We start from the raw sequence: 23710 nt of genomic DNA on the forward strand, positions 1-23710 counted from the left end.
ACGGAGTGATGTGTATGTATTAAACCCCAACTAATATTTGAAGAGAGAGAGAGAAGCTGTCTCATTTCATAAGAAATTACCCTCAAGATTTAGCAGCTTAAAATAACAAAGGTTTGTCACTTCACGTGGTTTTTGAAAGGTCAGGAATCTGGGTGCAGCTGAGTTGGGTGGATCTGGCTCAAAGCCCCTGCCAAGATGAGCCAAACGTTGGTTGACTCTGCTCATCTCCAGCATGCCCTGGGCCAGGAGCGCTGCCCCTAAACTCCTGCCTAGCACTGTCTCAGGCAAGGAACGGAGCCCTCAATTCCTCGCCACGGGGAGCCCTTCCTGGGACTGCTCACACACGATATGGCGGCTGCCTTCTTTCCCAGAGTCAGGGAGCAGAGTGGGAGAAGGAGGAGGTGCATAGGCCCCTGAGAAGGAAGTTTTCATTTTTTTTTTTAATGTAAGAGAAAGAATAATTTTATATTAAGAAACACCTTTTCATCAAGAAGGCAACCCGGTGCTGTCAAAGACAAGTCCATAGATCGGGGCTAGCTGGGCTCTCCTCTACTCAGGAGCTGCCGGCCAGGGTACAGAGAAGTGAAGCTGGCCGCAGGGAGATCACAGGCCAGTGTGCGTCGTCTCCCCACTCTTACTTCCGCCGTGTCAGCCAAGCACAGGGCAGTGTGGAACTTCTGAAAAGTAAACACCAGGAGACCAGATGTCCCTGGCGTCAGCGTGGGAGCTGATGGCTACCCCGGCCTAGCAGGGACCTGGATGGTTAGAAATAGAAATTTAACTTGGAGGTGCCCTTCACTGCCCCCATCTACCCACAACAGCTCCAGCCTTACTTTCTTTCCTGCTCTCCAATCTCCAATCTCAAAAACCCCAGCTACACCAGCAGTTTGTTTACTTTCCCCTGGGGCCTGTGGATCTGAGATTCCCCTTCTCCAACTGGGAAGTGTCTATCTCACAGCCCCTCCTTCTGAAACCTTCCTAGGCAATTCCCCCATAACGAGAGAGAGAACCCTGCTCCAGCAATGCTTTGTCTACAGCGCTCCCACAGCACAGATTCAGCCTGCATTTAGCAAGTGCTGGCCCTACTGTGTGCCAACCATGGAGCTGGGGCTGGGACCATCAGCGTGAAGAACATAGACAAGGTCCCCACCCCTGTAGATTTACAGGAGGATCCCTGGCGGGTTAAGGGTTGGGTGGCTGATTACAAGGTCAATGATGGGAACTTACCAGTGACTCAGAGGGGAAGAGTTAGACTGTCTACTCCCATAAAGATTTGCAGTCTCAGGGACCCTCAGGAGCAGTTTTCCTGGCCTATCGTGTCACTGTGAGCTGGAATCGACTCGCTGGCAGGAGGTTGTCAGATGTATACACAGTTGGGTCTATATGTAGCATGTCCTGGGCAAACCACAGTGAAGTGGGATAATGGTGCTGTGGGGGCAGGGGTCGAGAAAGGTATTGATTTCATAGACTGCGAGCAGGAAAGACCTGGCTGTTAGGGTGGCTTGTGAGCAGAGGCCTAATGGAAGTGAAGGATTGAGTTGCGACCCTGTCTGTGGAGAACAATATTGACCAACCAACCAAGACAAGGGCCAACCACCTTTTTATTATTTGTTTCTGCTTCCACCCAGTCTGTAGAGTCCTTAAAGGCAAATAAACAAAACCAAAGGCAAAACGCACACAACAGCAACGACAGAAACACGCAGAGTAGCTGCCACTGAGTGGAGCGCAGCTCATGTCAACCCCTGTGGAGTGGAGTGGGACGGGGCCACGGGCCTTTCCTGGCTGCAGTTCTTTATGAAAGCCCATCACTGGACCTTTCTCCCTGCTGGGCGAGCTTGAAGAGGGACCACGACATCAGGCTGTTTTGCATCCTTCTCTTATCATAGTGCCTTGCCTGTGGTACCCACTGCCATTAAGCTCATTCTGAATCATGGTGACCATAACGAGTGATGAAATTCTTCAGTGTGAGGAAGTTAAAAAGTGTCAGGCAGGACCCGGCACTCAGCATTTTCCAGAGGCTGACTTGGGATGAAAATCGAGAGAAGACAAATTTGTTTTGAGGACTTAAGACTTGCTCCAGATAGTTCTCTATGTTTTGTAGACCGAGATGAGATGAAAATGAATCCAAATAAAGACTTTAGTCGTATTTAATGATACCTCTATTGGGCTATATTTGGCAATGTGTCCCCTGACTTAAAGTTTTAAAATCGGCCTTTTCAGACACTAAATTACCCTTTGAGTCTGCCAACTCTAATGATAAATAAAGTGAAAGCCAACCTCATTACCATCAGATTCATGGAATGGGTCACCCTTTGGTAGGTTACCCAGCCCTGGATGCTCAGAAACCAAGGGCACTAAATGACAGATTCTGATGGAGAATCAGGGACCAGAGTCCCATTTATAGCCAAGTTCATTACAAAGGGGGTCAATGAGCCCCTCACTGGAAATCAATGCAACCTCAGATCCCTCTGCATTCCTCAGTGGAAGCCATCTACACAGACCTTTGTTGGCTCAGGCAGCCCTGAAGTCCCAGGCTAAGGATTCAGGGTTAGGTGGAAGAGCCCCCGCAGAGAGGGTGGTGGGAGAAGCCCTTGTGGGTTGAGAGAAAGTGGGAAAGGGGGATGGCTCATACACGCACAGATGAGGTCTATAGAATTGGCCCCTTCCCGTCAGGGGTTGTTTTGGAGGGGAGCTCTGGCCAGCTTCCCCTTTGCAGGGCTCTTCCAGCACCTGTGTGGGAGCCCCTCTGCTGCTTTGTACTGTCAGGCTGGCGAGTGGTGAGTGCTGGTTTGCTGGAAGAGACACACCAAGATTATATGTTTTTGCATGAGTGAGGGGTAGGCGTGTAAGAAAGGAGAGACTGACAGATTGCCCCCTGAGACAGGAGCTGTGAATCCTGCCAGAGAGGAGAGACCAACTGCTCTCAGAGGAAATTGGAAGGTGGCCTTTATATGAGCCAGGAGAAAGGGAGAGTCCCCCACAGGCCACTTCTCTCTGCAGCCTGAACAGAGTGAGCTGCTGAGGACAAGGTCAAACTACAGCTAGGTGGACCCAGGGAAATGGACAAGCTCTTTGACAAATGGTGCTGGAAAAGTTGGATGGATTAGAGACCTCAGTGGAAACCTCAGAGCTATCAGTGTCACCAATGAGAAAGTTGGGACAAATTTAAGGGCCTTATTTCAGGGAATACACGAACTACCAAATATAATTCTAAAAAGCACGCACAGTGGAAGACAACATAAGTGACTGGGACCTATTAAAAATCAAGGGTTCATAGGGGAGGGAGGGGGATAGGAAGGGCGAATGAGGAACTAGTAACAAGGGCTCAAGTGGAAAGCAAATGTTTTGAGAATGATGATGGCAACAAATGTACAAAGGTGCTTGACGCAATGGGTGGATGGATGGATCGTGATAAGAGTTGTACGAACCCCCAATAAAATGTTTTCTTTTTTAAAGAGTAAAATGAGAACCCATGGATTGGGAAAAAATCTTAGCAATGACACAGCAGACAAGAGACTAATAACAAAAATCTGTAGAATTCTGCAACACCTCAATAAGAAAACCATCCAATCAGGATACCCGTTAAATGACTAGTGAAATGGGGATATGCTAATGATCAGTAGTATCCAGGAGATGCATATCAATACAATGATGAACCATCACCTTACACCCACCATGGTAGCCCAATTAAAAAAGAACAACAGAACAACAAATGCTGGAGACTGGAATTCTTATGCATTGCTGGTGGGCTTGCAAATTTGTACAATCATTGTGGCAAGCCATAGGGCTAAAACAACCGATAGAAATGCCATACAAACCAACCATAACTTTATAGGCCATATACCCCCAGAGAAATAAGAGACAGAACATGAACAGATGAATGTTCTCCCATGTTCATTACAACACAGTTCCCAATAGCAACAGGCTGGAACCAGCCCAAATGCTCATCAGTAGAAGAACGGCTAAAGAAACTCTGGTACATACAACCCATGGAATACTATGCATCCCTAAAAAATAGCAACGAAACCCCTCCTGGCATGGAGAGAACTGGGAATCATTATTCTGAGGGAAGGTAGTTAATCACAAAAGGGCAACTACTGTCTGAGTCCACGACTGTGAGGACAAACACTAAGATGAAGGCAGGTGTCGGATCTCAGGTCATGTGATCGTCTAATCTGGTCTCTCCAGCAATGAGGTCAAGAGCCTTCCTAGTGCCCATCCCTCCCTGATATGTGCATCTTAAAATCCACTTGATCAAGGGAGACCCCCTCGGCTGGGGTCTCAAGATGCAGAGAACAGGGGAAGACCATTTGGCTGCTGCCATACAACCTTGTGCTCAGGTCACCCCAAATCAGCAGGCACCCCGACAAGTGAACCTTACTGGAAGTTCAAGTCAAGATGGGGGGAGGGGGCCATCGGGGGAGCAACCTCCCATTGGGAAAACATGAATAAAAATACTTAAATAGAACCCAAAGAGAGAATACTCCTGGTACTATGTTCCTAATTGGACACTTTCGACCTAGTTTCTATCCAGTCCTCAGTGACCCAGGCTGTGTCCTTTCAAGGGGCATAACATCCGTCATAGACCATGCCAGAAGGATACCACGTGGAAACACCACTAAGTGAACTGGGCTTTACCTTACACTGACCTGTAGCAGATACTCCTTTGGACTTAAGGCTGAAATGCCCTGGTGTGAGAATATGACAAATATGGTGTGAGAATATGACAAAGGTGATGGAATTGGTGGTTGTTGGACTTGGGTTTGGATCTCATGCTTTGAGGGTGCCCAGGGAATAGTGGCCCAGGACTGTCATATATTTACTATTTTAATGCTCTCCTTGCTTTCTTATGCCATATGTTAGTCTGGTAGGCATGGGTCAGCCTTTGAATAAGTGTTACTGAAAAACTTGCCCTGTCACCAGCCCCCATTCTTTGTGTGAATAGAGTCCAGTCCCTTAAGAGTTTAATCTGTAAAAGTCAACAATTCATTTATTGCAGTCTGAAAAGCAGGCCTGTACTTGTATAATTTCCTTTTCTCAACAGTGTATTAAATTCTATACTATTGGCTAACCTAATGGCACTTTGGTAGAATTACCTTATGCCCCAGGGGGGTGGTTGGTAATGTTCTCTCTAATAAAATGACAATGATGTCACTAAAGTGAGCCAGAGACATATATAAACCATAGGCATACGAATGGAGTTTGAGTTTGTACTTAATTCTAGCCCCAATATAAGAACAATTCGTTCTCATGACACGGCCCTGCTTGATGCTGGCCCTCGTGAAGAGATCCCTGAAGATATGGGTGCTGTAGCAAAGCGAGGTGAAGAAACCAGATGGTGGCCGGCTATCAGAAAGAGCCGGATCGGGGGTCTTAGACGGGCTTGCTTTCAAACAGCAGCCATCTAAGCGATGTGTCAACGAAGTCCTCAAGGGAGAAAACCACCATGTGATCCAGAGAGAGTAATGAATGCAATCTGAATCCAAAGGAGCCAACAGTGTCAGAGCATAGACTCTGAACACTTGGTTGCAGAAAGTGATAAGTGATGGATGACAGTAGAAACTCCAAATCACTCTCAGGATTCCCACATGCATTAAGCCTCTGGTGAAACCCTCTGGTAAGAGTACAGGGGTCTGAATAGCCTGGCTGTCAGATCAGGTAAAGTCAATTATGGCTGATGGAGTCAGCAACTTAGCATTCATGTCTCTTTTGACCCAATTTAAAGTTGTTTCAGTTTTAACATTTTTCTGCTTTCTTTTGTACTGAGGTTTTTCTCTGCTTTATTTTTTCATTGCTGTTGGGGTTTTTGTTGTTCTTGTTATTTGCTTCCTGTTTATGTTTGTAAGATTTTCTCTATATGAAATCTAGGATTGGTAAATCTATAGAGACAGTAAATGAGTTAATATTTACTTAAGGGCTGCACCTGATCTGACCCCACCACACTGAGGTGAAACACTAAGGGTGTGCAACAGAACAGCAAGGGGAACAGAGTAACAAAGTCCCCAGGGAATACCAAAAATAGACTTTGGGGTCAGGGCATGGCGCCCATCAGACTGGATCAGAAAACACTCCTAAAGGTCAACAAACAGACCTTGAACTATTTACAGGCTTTTCTTTCTTTTTTTATTTTTGTCAGGTTTTTTGTTGTTGTTTTCTTTTGTTGCTTTGTTTGCTCTGTCTTGTTTATTGTGCATATTATTATCTCTGCAGGCCTATCTAGATAAGATAGGCAGGATAAATAATCTGGAGGAAAAAACAGTGTGACAGATGGTTCCAGGGTATATGGGAGAGGAGAAGGTGGAGGAAAGGAAGTGGGTGTTAACAACCCCAGGGACAAGGGAACAACAAATGATCTAAAATCGATGACGAGGATGGTATAGGAGGCCAGGTAGGGCTTAATCAAGGGCAATGTAACTGAGAGGAATTACTGAAACCCAAATGAAGGCTGAACATGACAGTGGGACAAGAGGAAAGTAAAGGTAAATAGAGGAAGGAACTAGGAGGCAAAAGGCATTTAAAGAGGTCAAAATATAGGCATGTACATATGTAAATATATTTATATATGACGATGGGGAAATAAATCTATGTGTATATATTTATAGATTTAGTATTAAGGTAGCAGATGGACATTGGGCCTCTACTCAAGTACTCCCTCAATGCAAGAACGCTTTGTTCTATTAAACTGGCATTCCATGATGCTCACCATCCCGACATGCTTGCTCATGACAAATTGGGTACATAGTAAATGTGGTGAAGAAAGCTGATGGTGCCCAGGGTCTTAGTGTCAAAATATATAGTGTCTGGGGTCTTAAAGGCTTGAAGATACAACAAGTGGCCATCTAGCTGAGAAGCAACAAAGCTCACATGGAAGAAGCACACCAGCCTATGTAATCATGAGGTGTCAATAGGATCACGTATCAGGCATCAAAGAACAAAAAATCTTATCAATGTCAATGAGGGGGGGTGAAGAGGGGAGACCCAAAGCCCATCTGTGGGCAACTGGACATCTCCTTACAGAAGGGTTGTGGGGAGGAGATGAACCAGTCAGGGTGCAGTATAGCACTCATGAAACATACAACTTTCCTCAAGTTCTTTAATGATTTTTCACCCCCACTCTCATGATCCCAATTCTACCTTACAAATCTGGCTAGACCAGAGCATGTGCACTGGTACAGATCAGAGCTGGAAACCCAGGGAATCCAGGGCAGATAAACCCCTCAGGACCAATATTGAGAAGAGATACCAGGAGGGGAAGGGGGAGGTGTGGGAGAAAGGAGAACAATCACAATGATGTACTTATAACCCCCTCCCTGGGGGACGGACCATAGAAAAGTAGGCAAGGGGAGACAGTGTAAGTATGAAAAAATAATAATAACTTATAAATTATCAAGCGTTCATGTGGGAGGGAGGGCCAGGGAGGGAGGGAATCAAAATGAGGAGCTGATACCAGGGATCAAGTGGAAAGAAAATGTTTTAAGAATAGTGACGACAACAAATGTACAAATGTGTGCTTGACACAATGGATGGATGGATGGATGGATTGTGATAAGAATTGTATGATTCCTCCCAATAAAATGATTTTTTTAAATTACCCAAGAAAGGCAGGGCTAGGAGGAATGGGAGCATGGAGTGAGGAGCTAACAAAAATGAGTATGAGAAGAGAATATTATGAAATTGATTGTGATGATGATTTGCACAATTCTTAATCTGATTGAACTATTACATTGTATGTGTGAGATCTATGCCAATAAAACTATAACAAAAGAAAACCAACGCACAGCTATATGGATGAATCCATTGAGGACATTTCAGCCAAGGGCCCCCTTTAAACGGGAGTGGTGGTGGAGAAGGGCCTTGGCCCAAGAAAGGAATCAGCTACCCAGTGGCAGGAAGACACCATAGGGTTCCCGCCAGGCTATTCGAGAAGACGAGCGTTGTTGTATTCCCCAGCCATTGGCTCAGAATCACACAGATCTGGATTCACAGTAGCCGTGAAAGTGGTAAGGGGGTTAAGGTCTCTGTTTTCATTCTCATAATCTATAAAGTGAGGATGATGATGATCATAATGCAATCCGTAAAAATTATGATAAAAAGATACACAACCTGCTCAGCCTGCTGCCATTGAGTCAGTTCCAGCCCATAGCTGCATTGTAGGACAGACTAGAGCTACCCCCTTGGGTTTCTGAAACTGGAAGTCTTTTGGGGAATAGATAGATAGCTTCATCTTTCTCCCAAAATCGTCTATTGGATTTGAACTGCTGAACTGCCAGTTAACAGTCAACTGCATAACCCACAATGACACCAAGATTCCTTAGACCAGTGCTCAGAAAATGTTTCTTGTCCCTCCTTTAAATTGTGACAGAAGAATCTTTGTAAAAACAGAATCATTTCTTTTCTCTCCCTCCTTGCATTTATTCCTTTTGCCCAACTAACCAGCTAACATTCAAATATCACTTAGCACATAAAAGGAGGTTTCCTCTACAGGACATTCTACCAGAACCATTGTGGTTTGGACCTAATATAGGAGAGCAGATCTAATTTTCCATTTTGTTTTCTCCATTCTGTGCGTTTTACTTGAGTTAATTTTCCAGACCGCCAAATACTCATCAGTAAAATGGGCATGATAGTATTTTACTATTATCTCTCTGATTATATGGCGTGGTAAGGTGTATATGAGGTCTATGTAAACTTTACACTTTGTAAACTGTAAGAGAAAGCACACATGCTATGCTAGTCATTTATATAAGACGGAAACCACCACCCCCCCAAAAAAAAACAAACAAACAACAAAATGGAATTGCTCTGGGCAGAGCAGAGCTTTCGTAGTACGCATTTCTCCCACTGGGCAAGGAAGTGACTTGCTCTGAGTTAGTATACCCAGTGGTGTCGCCTGGGAAGGTTCTCTCTGGTCTCTGTGATGGCCGATGTATGAGAACAGCGTGTGGCTATGAATTTTTTTTCCTGCTCAGGGAAAAGTGCTGCAGAAACTGTTGTGATGTTCAGCACAGCTTACACGGCCAGCACTATGGGAAAAACTCAAGTGTAGGAGTGAGTCTCTCATTGCAAAAAAAGTGAAATGTCAATTGATAACAAACCTCATTCTGGATGTCCGCCAACTTTCTGAACAGACAAAAATGTCGACTTGTAGGGCATTTGAAGTTCGTTCCACCAGGTCAGACTGTTAATCAAGCATTCTATTTAGAGGTTCTGAAAAGGTTGCATTGCAGTGTGTGTTGCGACAGAAAAGGTCTGATTTGTGACAGACAAGGGACTGGTTTTGCTACCATGACAATGTACCTGCACATGCAGCCATCTCAATGTGCCAGTTTTGGGCAAAAATAAACAAACCCAAAAAAACAAAAATCAATAGCAATGTCTCTCTTGCCCCATGCACCTTACTCACCTGACCTTGCTCTATGCAACTTCTTTAAGTTTTGCAAAATAAAAGGGACATTAAAGGACAGTGACTGGATGACATCAAAGAGGTGAAGAAAACGAGGGAGGTGCTGTCAACCATCCAAACAGATGAGTTTGAAAAATGTTTCCAAGAATGGAATCACAAATTCGACAAATGTATTAAGTGTAATAGAGTGTTCTTTGAAGGTGATGAGGTTGTTTTGTAAAAAATTTAAATACATAGCTTTGCAAAAAATATTCTGTGTTTTTTGGGGGGTGTACCTCCTTGTAAGTGATTGATTTAATTACAACTCATTCAAAGCAGAAAAGAAGTGATTTTTAGATCGGTTTATTAAGATGGGTCTCTGCTCTCAAAGAAGACATGGTTTAAAAGGGGATCTAAGCATTAATCAACAAGTGTCAACATTACTGACCAGACATGGTAACTCCTCCTGCCTGGTACCCTGTGTGATAGTTGGTGAAGGAAGTGGTCTGTATCCTGGAGGAATCACTGAAGACAGACGTGAGAGTCATCTTTTGAGCTATACCTTGAAGAATGAGTGGGATGTCAATGTACACATATTGCCCAGGATACAGTGGTGGGTATGCTCAGCAATGGAAACAGCATGATGAAAGACGTATCTTAGAAGTATTAAAGCGAGTGCAGGTGGAGCTCTTCAAGGTGTGGTCCTTGCACTAATGATATTAACATTACCTGGAGACATGTTAGACGTGAGGATTCTCCTCAGGCTTTGGAGCTACTGATTATCAAGTTCAAGATCAAGTTCAAACACAGGAGTGGGAACAGATAAACTGGGAAATTGGGTGAGGGGCTAGATTATGGAAGTACAGAACAATGAGATTTCAAGTTGTGTTTATAACCCTTCAGTGATGGCCATTGCCACGCTGGAAAAATGAAACATCTCACAGTGGCCTAGTGATGGGCCCCTGATTCCCTCTTCTCTCCCTTCATTCTTGCCCTCATTCACTCGATGCCAGCCACTGAATGCCACTCCCAGGACAACAGCTTTCTTCTCTGGTGGGGCTGGCCCTTGCTCTTGCCTCTTAGAATTAATGTTCTTCACTGAACCTTAGCATATGTTCTTCTTCCCCCTTAGCATTTGAATCACAGCTCAGTAAAGCTGAACAAGTCATATCTGGAAGTAAAGATAGGAACAAAGTCTTACACTAATGACTGGAAAATATCCCCATTTTCCCTCTCCATCCCTGTGATCATCTCTCTAATTTAGAGCTAGGCTTCTCTAGCTAGGCACTATTGACCTTGGAGGAGGGGTGATTCTTTGTTGTGGGGGGCCTGCCCTGTGCATTACAACATCTGATGATTAATAATAGGTGTCTGCTAATGTAAGGAAACTAAAACATGTCAGTGGACAGGACAGCAGGTTTAGAGACTGATCCGGGAGGCATACCTTCCTAGACCACCCTCTGACATCCTGTCATTGTTTTGTTTTCTTCACAATACAACTTACTATCAGAAGTTAGACTGTGTTCATATCTTGGTGCATTTATTGTCTGCCTTCTCCAACTAGAATGTAAGAATAAGATTCTTGAGCCAAGATCTCCATCCAGCTCACTGCTCTATTTTCCAATATGTAGAGCAAAGTCTGGCACATAGTAGGTGTTCCGTATTATTTTTAGATGCATTTGATAGATACTGTCGTGTTTTGAGATGGTGCTGAGTAGTGGGGTGATGCTGTGAAAGCAGTGACCTGGAGAAGAAAGGTGTCGGAAGACTCTCAAAGGAGGGGGACAGTGAGAGACAAGCATTGAGTTGTGAAATGATCATCGTCTAACCAGCCAGTGGTTCTCCATAATGGGCACTATGCCCCCTCCCCAAGGGATGCTGGGACTTTTTGGTTGTCACAGCTGGGGAGAGTGCCACTGGCCTCTGGTGGATGGAGGCCAGGGCTACTGCTAAGCATTGTAGGAAGCTCAGGGTAGCGCCCACAATGAAGAATGTCGATAGGGCCCAAGCCGAGAAGCCCTGCTCTAAGCTAGATGGTGGCCCGGGCGGTTGGAGAGGGACACAATAGTGATATTTTCTAGTTCTGGGTAAGACTTGGTTCCTATCTGTACCTCTTTTAGCAGCTTTATTGAGATGTCATTCAAAGGCCATACGATCCACCCCTTTAAATTATTCAATTCAGTGGTTTTTCAGGTAGTCACAGATAGATGAAATCTTAACGACAGTCATCTCTATGGCATTTGAGCACCTCAGAAAGAAACCTTATGAACGAGAGCTATCACCTCATCCTTCCCACTCCCCCTACCCCTACCCCCAAACAACCATTAATCTGCTTTCTATATAGAATCCCCTGTTTGGGACAGTTCCTGGGAGCAGATTCATACAGTACATGGTCTTTTGCATCTGGGTTCTTTCCCTTTGCATATTGTCCCTGTAGTGGCGTGTGTCAGGACTTCGTTCCTTTGGATGACTGAATCCCATTAGATGGATATACACATTTAGTTTGCACACTCATCCACTGATAGGCATCGGGTGGCTTCCATCTCTGGACTATTTTGAATAATGCTTGTATGAACACTTACGTTCATGTACAAGTTCTTGTCAGGACAAGAAAATTCTCTTGGCTATGCACCTGAGAGCGGAACTGCTGGATCCTATGATAACTTAAGGGTTAGCTTTTTGAGACGCTACCAGATGTTTCCCAGGTGGCGGCACCTCTGTACATCCCCACCAGCACTGTGTGAGAATTCCAATTTCTCTGCATCTTCACTGTTTATTATTGGACCTTTGGTTCCAGCCACCCTTGTGGGTGTAACGTGAATCTTATTGTGGTTTTCAAAATTGGGTTACGTGTCCTTATTTAATTATAAGAGTTCTTCATCTAGTATGCATACAAATATCGTTATATATGATTTTAAAAACAATCTTTATGTTTTTATTCATTTATCATTTTTTTATTTTGAATTGAGTGGAAGTTCACAGAGAAAATTGGTTTTCTATTCAATAATAAATACACATTTGCTTTGAAACATTGATCGCAGTGCCCACGATTGAACAACACTCTTTCCACGTCCTTTCAATTGAGTGTTTTCATGTGTCCTCCTGACTTCTGAGCCTTACGTCTGGGCAAATGCTGGCCCTTTGACCTCATGTGGCCGATTGTTTCAGGTGTGCTGCCTCCTTCGTGCAGTTGTTTGCCTTACAGGTGTGTCTGTTGTTTGGCTGAAAGGGGAGCCAGGGGTTGAGTTCAATTGAATGCCCGAAGAGCAACCAAGAGCCAGTCTTGGGGGCTCCACCAGTCTTCATCAGGCCTGTCTTTTCATAATTTTGATTTTTGTTCCATACTTTTCTCTCATTCTATCCAACACCCTCTCTTTTGTTTCTTTTCAAAGCTGTAAGCAGTAGTAGTGAGGCACCATCTAGTTCTTCGGGTCTCAGGGTCCTAGAAGCTGAGGTCCGTGTCAATGGACTAATTGCTTCCATGAGCCTTTGATTTTCTTTGCTATTCTGTCTTTGGGTGGGGAGAGACCAATACTGAGATGGCTGCTGAGAAGGAAGTTTGATGCTGTTCATCAAAGTAAAACATTGTGTTTGTATCATGTTATGCCAATGACTTCCACATCTCCACAACCCTGGCCCTCAGCGTCCAGGCTCAGTGACCCATTCCTTCAAGCTGTTTTATCATGGGTAAGAAGTTTACCAACCTCTGCCCATTGTTTGCTCTTTTATATGCATCGATATATTGATTACACATACAAATACATATGTAGAAATGTCGCCTGTCATGGATAGATTGTGGTAAGAGTTGTATGAGCTCCCAAGAAAATGATTAAAAAAGAAGAAACGCAGTATCACCTGTCAAATACACGAGCACATGGTCAAGCCCAGTCCATTTTGCCTGCTCAAGCCTGCTTGTTTTGCCAGTCTGCCTCTGCATCTATTCATGCAGTAAGATTGATGATTCATGCTGGAGTGTATGTGCAATATACACAAGTGTTTACCTCTGTGTCTATAACTCCTACATAGCTGTCCCCTTTTCCTTTATTGATATTGTGCTTATTGTCTACTGTATATTATCTTTCCTTTCACTGAAATTAGTAGGCATTAATGATTTTGCCTCCCTTACCATCTTTACCCTGGTAGTCATCGTAGGATTATATTTTTTATGTGTAAACCTTTCTTTGGCTTTTTATATAGTAGTGGACTATTTGCCCCTTTCCAATTGGCTTATTTCACCCAACGTAGTATCCTCCAGGTTCATCCGGGTTATGAGGTGTGGCACAAGCGTTTCATTATTCTTTACCATTGTACAATATTCCATTGTGTGTATATATATCAGTTTGTTTATCCATGTATCTGTTGATGAGCACCTAGGATATGCCCATCTTTTGGCTCTTATAGATGATGCTCCAGCTAACATAGGTGCACATTTATCTGTTCATGTCCCGGCTCTTAGATTGTTGGGATACACTCCTGTTCGTAGTCGTGGGATTACAGAACCCAGCGCCGGTTTTGTTTCTGACTTTCGAGAAGTGCCTAGGCCTCTCCCAGATTGGCAGTTTCACCAGCAGTACATGAGAGTTTCAGCTTCTCTGTATCTTCTCCAGATGTTCTTCTGCCTTCCTGTACTTCGCCATCACTCCTGGAAGGAGCCTTGGTGATTAGTGATTGCACAGTGGGCTACTAACTGCAAGGTTAGCAGTTTGAGGTCTCGCCACCAGCCACTCCTCAGACTTTCTACTCCCGTAAAGAGTGCCAGGCTCAGAAACTCTCAGGGGCAGTTCTACCCTGTCCTGTAAGGTCCCTGTGGGTTGGCATTGACTCGATGGCAGTGAGTTTGTTTGTTTCCTTTTGGCATTATTTCTGGGGTGCATATCTCAGTGTTGTTTTGATTTCCATCTCTCTGATAGCTAAGGATTGCAGTTTTTCTCCATGTGTTTGTTGGCTGCCTGAATGTCTTCTTGGTGAAGTGTCTTTTTGTCCTCTGTCCATTTTAAAATTCGATTCATTGTTATTTTTGTTGTTAGAGTTTTCTATAATATTTTCTATACACTTTTAGTCCTTTGTTGGATATGTGTTTGTTAAGTGCCCACTCATCCCCCAACCTGTAGGTTCTTTGCTTACTCTTGTAGAGAAATCCTTTGATGCACATAAGTCTTAAATTTCAGAAGATTCCATTTAACTAGTTTATCTTTTGCTTTTGTATTTTTTGGTTATGATTTGTATGCTATTTATGTCATGAATTAGGAATCCTGAGTTTTCCCCTATTTTTACTTTGATGATCTTTATAGTGTTAGGTTTTATATGTAGGTCTTTGGACATTTTGAGTTAGTGTTTGTTTATGGTGTGAGGTATAGGTCTCATTTCATAGAATCCTCTGAGAAACTTGCAATCGCTATCTATGCAAATAGATATTGAGTTTAGCCAGCACCTTTTGTTAAAATGTCTGCTCCCCCGGCCCCCATTTAATGGATCTTGTTTGGTTTTTGGATTCTCAGTTCTGGTCCATGTCTGTCATACCAATAGTGAGTTGTTTTGACCATCAGGGCTGTGTGGTAGACCTTGACATTGGGGAGTGTAAAGAGTGAGACTGCCTACTTTGTTCTCTTTGGTAGTGCTTTGCTTATGCGGTGCCTCCTTCTTTTCCTTATAAACCTAGTGGTTGATTCTTCTATCTCCTTAACTTAAAGAATGTTAATGGAATCTGGAATGGAAGATATATGTGTGTGTGTGTGTATCACCTTCTATCGTATTGGTATTTTCACAATACTAAGACTTACTCTACCAATGAACATGGCACGTTCTTCATTTATGTAATCTGCTTTCGTTTCTTATACTAGTATATTGTTGTTTTCTTTATGCTTGCTTACTGCCCAGGCTAGGATTATTAACACAGTGTTAAAGACGAGTGGTGATAGAGGGCACCCTTGTCCGATTCTCATTCGTGTGGCGAGTGCTTTAAGACTCTTTTTGTTGAGAATAATGTTAGCTGTTGACTTTGCATCTATACTGTTAATTATGTAGAAGATTTTCCTTTCCATTTTGCTGAGTATTTTTATCAGGAATGAATCTTGGATTTTATCAAATGTTTTACTTGAATCAGTTGATATGAGCATGTGGTTCTTTGCCTTAGTTTATTCATGCAGTGGATTATGTTGATTTTTTTTAATGTTGAACCATCCTTGCATACCTGATGAATCCACATGGTCATCATTTGTTACTTTTTTGACATGCTGTTGGATTCTTTTGGGTTTCTATTGAGGAATTTTGTGTTTATGTTCATAAGTAATATTTGCCTATTTTATTTTTAATCTGTCATTGTCTGACTTTTGTGTCAGAGCTATGCTTGCTTCCATCCTATCCCGTGTTCTGGGACAGTTTGAGAGAATTGCCGTCAGTTATTTTCCAGATATTTGGTAGAATCTCTAGTGAAGCTATCCAGAAACTTTTTGTTGGGGTTTGCTTTTGAAGACTTCTTCAGTTTCTTCTTTCATTATAGGCATGTTCACATGTTCTTTCTCAGTCTGTGTTAATTGTAGTATGCTGTGTTTCTAGAAATGTGTTCGCCTTTTCTGGATTTTCAGGTGTGTTGGCGTCAGGTTTCTCATGCATTCTGCTCTCCTCCTTTCAATTGGTCGGTTCTGTTGCATCACCGCCCAACTTTTAATGCTATTTATTCTTTCTGCACCTTTGCAGTCTTATTTACTCATGCTCCAAAATCGATGATTGCCTTTCTCTTGGAGACTGCAGACTTTTTTGTCGTCCTTTTTTGTAAGGAAGTTGCTGGATTAAGGTATTGCTTTAGCTGTGTCTTTTGTATTGGTGCATTGCTATACATTGTCTGCTGTTAGTTATGCTGTATCCCAAAGGTTTTCATATGTTATGATTGAATTTTCACTTGTTTCTAGGACTGTTTTCATGTTTTATTTCTTCTATTGCATGGCAATTTTAAAGTAGGTATTACACAGTTCCCATGTTTTAAAAGTTTTCTACTATTTATCTCTAAATTTATAGTGTGGCAATCTGAGACAATGCTTTGTTCTATTTTGACAGTTTACAATTTATTGAGGATTCTTTGTGGCTTAGTGTAGTCAGTTCTGGAGAAGAATGGATACTGTAATTTGCTTGGTAAGTACTTGGTACGTGGCTGGGTGGTTGAGTTAGTTGATTAGGTTGTCTTGCTCTTCTGTGTCTTTGTTGAGTATTTTCCGGTTGTTTCATCTTTCATCAAAATTGGTGTGTTAAAGTCTCTTGCTGTGATTGTGGAGTTGCCTGCTTTGCTTTTCCGTTCTGTCACTGTTGACCTGATGCATTTGAGGGGCCTTTCATTGTGTGGGTCGGTACTTACAATGGGTCTGTCTCTTGCTCTACTGATACATAATGGCCTTCTTTATCACTACGCTGATTGTTTTCTTGAAGTCAGAAATTAATATTGTCACTCATGCTTTATATATTTATCTTTGCCTGCTGCTTATTTGATAGATTTTCCCCATTCTTTGATTTTTTAATTTTATTTTTTTTAAAATCTTTTTATTGGGGCTCATAAGGCTCTTATCACAGTCTGTACAGACATCAATTGAGCAAAGCACCCTTATACATTCTTTGCACTCGTCACTCTCATAATTCACCTTCCGCTTGGGTTCCTGGAATCAGCTCGGTTTCCCTTTCCCCCCCCCCCCCGGCCCCCTCCCTCCCCGATCCCACCCCTGGTCCCTTGATAGTTTATAAATAATTATTATATCTTATCTTACACTCCCTGGCGTCTCCCCTCACCCACCTCCCCATTACCATCTCCCAGAGAGGAGGTTACACATAAATCTCTGAGATCGGTTCTCCCTTTCTACACGCCCTTCCCTCCTGGTGTCGCCACTCCCACCGCTGGTGTTGAGGGGTTTGTCTGTCCTAGATTCCCTGTGCCTCCAGATCCCCACTGCACCACTGTACATCCTCTGGTATAACCAGGTCCGCAAGGCAAGGTAGGATTGGGGTCATGATGATTGGGAGGGGAGGAAGCATTCAGGAACTAGAGGAAGGTTTTGAGTTTCATTGTTGCTACATTGAACCCTGAGTGGCCCATCTCCTCCTCACTACCCCTCTGGAAGGGGTGTCCAGCTGTCTACAGGTGGGCATTGGGTCCCCATCATGCACTCCCCCTCTTTCACGGTGTAAATTTTATTTTTATTTATGGTGTCTATAGTAAGTCTTTTGTAGGCATCATATTAATTGGTCCTGTTTTCAAAGCTATCTGACACTCGTTTTTCTTGACTGATGTATTTAATCCAGTTACTCCCATTGTAATTAATGATAGCTATGAATTAATTGCCATTATTCTTTTTTGTTTTCTATTGTGATGTTAAGGCTTTCCTGGTTCCATATAGTTTTCTGTGCTTGATTCATTTTGTAATCAGATTTTAAAATTTTGTCAATGCTTTCAATTTTATGTTTAATAAATCCTTACAACTTTCTTCATTTGGTTATAAGGTTTATTAACATATGAAGTGTTGGCACCCTTTAATTTATTTGTATTTTCTCAAGTTTAAAGCAATCTGCTCCAGCTTGATATCATGCTGACTTCCTCAACATTTGGCAGTTTATTGTTCAACCATTCATCCCTTAGTTTTGCTTTGTTGCTGTTGTCATTTGCCAATTATTACCCCTGGTTCTCCCATTTCAATCTTGCAAATGTGTTTTGTTGTTGAGAATTACTTTTAAGGGATGTTGGCCTGCGTCTCCATCTCAGGTGTTGACTTAGATTCTTTGGTTCTCTGTCAGAAGGACTGACTCCCTTCAGCATTTCCTGTAAAGTTAGTCTGTTTTTCACAAGTTCCCTTATTACTTTTTTAATCTGGAAATGCCCTGATATCTTTATCATATTTGAGAATAGTTCTATTGGAAATGTAATTCCCAACTGGAAATATTTTTCCTGCAGAGTCTTAGATGTGTCTCCCCACTGTCTTCTTGCCTGCATGACTTTTGCCGAGAAGTAAGAGTTTCGCATTACTGGCTGCCCTTTTAAAGTAACATTTCATTTTCCCAAGTTGCAATCAAGATTTGAGGGTTTTTATCTTTTATTTTGGAGTGTTTGAGTATAATATTTCTTGGTGGCTTCCCTTTGTAGTCTGTTGAGGGTCTTGGACGAATAAAATCTCTTTCATGATTCGTTGACAATTCTCTGTGGATTTTTTGCCTCCTCCTGTTCTGTAATTAGGATAAACATCTCCTCCTGAATCTGCCCCACATATTTCCTATGTTTTCTGCATTTTTCTTCCCACCCCCTGATCTTTGTCACACAAATTGGTTCCCAGAGACTTCTCTTCTAATTCACCAAAGCATTCTTCCTCTGATTGGAATCATTTGCCTTGCAATGTGTTATCGATGCCTGAAATTTTAGTTTGAGATTTAAGATTTCTAGTTGCCATTTTTGTATGGCTTCTAATAATTTATTCTGCTGTCTTGCTATTGTATTTTTCCCCTAAGCTCTTCCATGGTATTATCTGTATTTCCTTAATTTTGTTGGTGGCTTCCTTGATCTTTTGGAAGGAAGGCTACAAATATGGTAGTTGTGTTTCTTGTCTTCCTCAGAGAGATATTCGGGTTCTTTATTTTGGTTACTCGTTTGTGCCACCTTTTCCTGTTTCTTTATTTGATTTGAAGTTGTGCGTGGTTTCTGAGGCATATTGGAGTCACGGTTACTTGTTCATCACGCATTAGTTTGCTACACCCTTTCGTTTTATGTATCTGATTTGGCATTGTAGGTGAGCTACTTTGAAAGGATAGTTTGGCAGCATTGGGCGACTCCCCTCCTCTCGCCAGGTGAGTGAAGTAAATGGGGGAGTGTGGGCACAGTGCTCTGCTTACTGGTCATGAAGGGCAGCTGCAGGCGGGTGGGCAGATATTGTCCACCACCTGTCATTGATCCCGCCGTGCAGGAGCAAGTAGTGGCACCTGCTTCTTGAGTCAGATGGTTGGTGGAATATAGGGCTGAATAAAAAACGTGCTTAATAAGAAAAGAATAAAGAGAGGATGAGTAAAAGTAAAGGAAGAAGAGAGAAAGAAAACCCAATAAAAAGAAGATAGTGTGTAAACAAGAGTAAAACAAAAAAAATGCCTTGCAGACATCTGCCTGCTGTCGGATCTGCAGGCCTGTAGTGAGTACAGTGGGAGACTTGAGCATGGCTGCTGGGCCTGGGCCTGTGATGGCAGAGGCCATGTGCATGCGTCTTGTCCTTCCTGGGGCACTCACTGTCCATCGCACCATTATTTCAGGGGATGGGTGATGGGTGGCTGGTGATGGGTGGCTGTTGGTCAGGGGAGATGTCCTGAGCTCTGAGGTTGGTGAAGGCTGAAGGCAGGCTGACTCTTCGTCACCAGGAAGGTATGGTGGGGAAAGCAGGTGAAAGCACTGTTCTGGTCACAGGTCACTGGCACGAGCCTAGAGCGCAGGTGCAACCAATTATCTAGTTCCTGCCCAGAGCCTTGGTGGCACCGAATTTTAACCCTATAATGCCGAGTGCGATGTTTTCATAACACTTAATTAAGTGTATATATTAATATAGAGACATAACTATGAAAGTAAAGATTAAAAACAAGTGTTTTTCCAGAAATTAAAAATTCAGGTGTTATAGGATTTATTTGTTTACTTCTAAGAAGTTTAGAGTTTGGGCTTTTACAGTTAGGCCTTGGATCCATTTTGAGTTACTCTTTGTATATCGTGTAAAGTAGGAGTTCATCTTTATATTTTTGCGTGTGGAAATCCAATGGTCTCTGCATCATTTATTGGAAATGACTTTTCTTTCCCTAATGAGTAGTTTGGGCATCTTTGTTGAAAATCATTGACCATAGATGTGCAGATTTCCCCTCCTGAATTCTCAATTCTATTCCCTCGATCTATATGTCTGTTCTTGTGTGTTTGTCATTGTTATTATTTATTTGTTTTTAACTCTTTGTAAAGAATTGGACGAAGGTTTACAGAGCGGATCATCAGTTGTATATTCAACAATTCATAGAACTCTCCTAGTCTCTGCAATCTCCTCAATGCAGCACCGCTCATCCTGCCACACCCCCTTTTCCTCCCAAGCCCTCTGCATCTTGTATTTGGACAAATGCTGCCCCCTGCATCTCAAATGGTTGATTCCTCTAAGGTATGTGCACGGTCCTAGTGGTTTTGTTCCCCCTATAGGCCTGTCTGAAGGAATCTAGCGGTGTAGTGGTCGCAGGTTGCATGACTAACTGCAAGCTTCGCAGTTCGAAACCACCAGCTGTTCTGTGGAAGAAAGATGAGACTTTCTACTCCCATAAAGAGATACCGTCTTAGAAACTCAACAGGGCAGTTCTTCCCTGTCCTATAGGGTCCCTATGAGTTGTAATCGACTCAATGGCAGTGGGTTGGTTTGTTTTTAATAGGCCTGTCTGTTGTTTGGTTGAAAATTGAGACACGGGGCCTTGAGCCCTATGAACCAGTTCAGTTCCAGCCCTGCAGGAAGGCAATCGGCCATATCCCAGGATTCCGGTCTCCATCTGACCAGTAAACTTGAGCCTTTTTGAAAATTATTATTATAACTCATTTTATTGGGGGGGGGGGCTCTTACAGATCTTATAACAACCCATAATTCATTTGTATCAAGCACATTTGTACATATGTTGCCATCGCATTTCCAAAACATTTTCTTTCTTCTTAAGCCCTTGGCATCAGCTCCTCTTTTTTCCCTTCCTCCCCCATCCTCCCTCAGCCTGGCCCTTTTCTATCCTTTTGAGCTTTGTTCTACATTTTCTCCCACACTCTCAAATGCGATCCCTTTCAGGGTAGCTGGTAGTGGTAGCTGGGCCTCCTCTAGTTTTTCTGATCTTACAGACTGATGTTTGTGACACAGTTTTTGGGTTTTTTTCCACATGTCCCCGGAGAGCTGTACTGCCTCAGATAGCCACAGGAAGCTGGGAGGTTTCTCTGGCAGACAGAGAAAGCACCTGGCTGAGGTTGACAGCTGGGTACAGAGTGTGTCTGCAGTGTGACACAATTTTGATTACGGCTGCTTTGTACTAAGTTTTGGAGTCAGGAAGTAAGAGGTCCCACTCGATTCTCCTTTTTCAAGATTGTTTTGGCCATTCTTGGTCTCTCAAAATTACATAGGAAGTTTTGTGTCACCTTCTTGATTTCTACCAATAAATTAACGTAAGAGTCTTACAGAGATTGCATGGTGTACTCCTGTGACTTTAAACCTCTTTGGAAACAGAATCAGAAGCCCCCAAAAGCAGGAAATTCCTTTGGGTATGTGCACATCTTATGCTCTGTTTCTTCTTCTTCTTCCTGTTTTTCACTTGAAGCCAGAGTCAATCCCTGCCTTGCCTCGTCTACATTTTTCCTTCCCATTCTCCTCTTTGCTTCTTTCCTCTTTTGCTCTACTTCCCCCTCTTTTTATCTCTCATTGAACTGCCCATTATGAAAATTTGAAGCTTAATGGGTTTATGGTCTTGGTCCTTAATTTGTATTTTGTTTTTTAAACAGTTTTATTGGCACACCATCCACATGCCATACAAGTTAATAATTCAACCAGATAAGAAGATTCGTACAATCCTTACCATGATCAGTTTTAGAAAGTTTCTTCTTTCTTGTACTCATTGTTATTAACTCTGCATTTCCCCCAAGTTCTCCTGCATACCCCAAGAAATTATTCATCCAGTTATTCTCTCTGTAGATTCACCTAGCCTAAATTTCATTTATAAAAAATATATACAAAAGAAATGGATGGTTGTCTGGTCTGTACTATATTAGATTGGTTACTCTTTTTTGGGTATTTCTGTCGCAGATGGCCTCTAAACAGGACTGCTGTTCATCCCTGTGGGTTAGTGGCCTTCCTTTTTCCTTCCCTCTGTAACAGCCACTAAGCAGCTTTTTCAGCACACAGCTCTTTCGGAAACTCAGCTTTTCAGTGTCTGACTGCCTCCCCAAAGCAAGACCACGCCACCTTCCTTGGGGCCTGACCTAAGGAGTTCTGATGCAGAACCTTCCAGGCACCTCACCTCTCGGCATGAATGCTGCCCTCCCATCGCAGACTGACTGGTCTCTGGGCTCTCCTGTGCTGAGGGCCATTGCTCTTCCCTGAAGGGAGCTCCCAACTCCTACAAATTACCGAGTAGATGATTTCCCAGGGTTAGCCCCAGGGAACCTACAGAAATGAGAATAAACCAACAAATTAGTTCCAAAGAGAGATGTGTTGTATAATAAGGACGGTTGACAAGGGATGGTCCCGAAGCTGTTTTGTTGCTGTGCTCTCGCGGATATCCGAGATCCCCGTAGGCTGCAAGTATAGCCGTGGGGGAGGCTGGTGGTGATGGGGAGGCAGGCGCCACCCTGCAAGCTGCCTGTGGCTCCCGCGGACTCTTCCTAACTCCCCATCAGAAATGGTCATCACAACGTGAGCTGGGAATTGTGTACATGTTATGGATACAGATCTCTTTCCAGTGTAGGAAGAGGGTAATATTCATAACAGATTGTATGAATGTTTTGTGAATTAATGAAGGATCTGTTTTCTCCCGCTGGGCCTCTTGGTTAGACGTTGTAAGGCCCTGTGTCCTCCTGGATAAATGTTCCGTGCCTGTTCTCATGCTTCCCAAGAGAATGCTGCGGATGGAGGGACACGGCGATCCATCGCGTGTCTTGTGATCTCCTGGGGGAAAGAGAGATAACTCTAAGGTGGAAACAATCAGGATAATAGCTCCTCAGGATTTCCGAGCCTGGTCCAAAGCTGTTCTAATCTGTCATTATCTCCCACTCGCCCTTTCCCCCCCCCCCCAGTGGAAGGGAGATTAATATCGCTGGAAGTGTCAAACTTCTCGCTCCCATCGTACTTGCCATTTCTGATTGGAGGTGACAGGGGCCTGCATTGCAAATCCCAGCGGGCGTGGTCCTCATTTATTCACAGCTCTGGCAAAATGTCGAGCTAACCCCCCTTGGTGGTAGCGTGGTGCAGGACCTCCCGCCTTAGAACTGGGGAGGGCAGACTGCTCTCTGGGGATGTGCAGCATGGAGATTGTGGGGGTCCCTTGCAACATGGGGTGGGGACCTCAAAAAGGAGTGGGCTCTCGGGATGGCATCCGTCAACAGCCCAGCTGAGCTCCATTTCAGGGTCTTCGCGGCTCCCACTCTATTTATGCAACTCAAACCTTCATCACCTGGGGCCATCCTTCCAATTGGCTTGGGGGAGGGGGAGCGGGGCTAGCTGCTTCAAGCAGTCATGTCTCCCGTTCTGCACTGCATCTCCCCTGCCAGTGCCTGACGTAACATACCAAATGCCATCGAATCAATTCTGACTTGTCATAAGCCTATTACAT

General features: G+C 43.4%; 1 protein-coding gene and 1 non-coding gene across 5 annotated transcripts in view; one reads left to right on the top strand and one right to left on the bottom strand.

The window, feature by feature from the left end:
• GRIK4 (glutamate ionotropic receptor kainate type subunit 4) overlaps positions 1-23710 on the top strand; it is a 435808-nt gene that overhangs the window by 149441 nt on the left and 262657 nt on the right. The gene's annotated exons all lie outside the window — the stretch shown is intronic.
• Positions 21268-21384, bottom strand: LOC142447769 (small nucleolar RNA SNORA77). Its single transcript, XR_012784421.1, has one exon. It is a non-coding gene; the product is annotated as a small nucleolar RNA SNORA77 (small nucleolar RNA).

This window comes from Tenrec ecaudatus, chromosome 4, assembly GCF_050624435.1.
Source record: "Tenrec ecaudatus isolate mTenEca1 chromosome 4, mTenEca1.hap1, whole genome shotgun sequence".
Taxonomy (NCBI): Eukaryota; Metazoa; Chordata; class Mammalia; order Afrosoricida; family Tenrecidae; genus Tenrec; species Tenrec ecaudatus.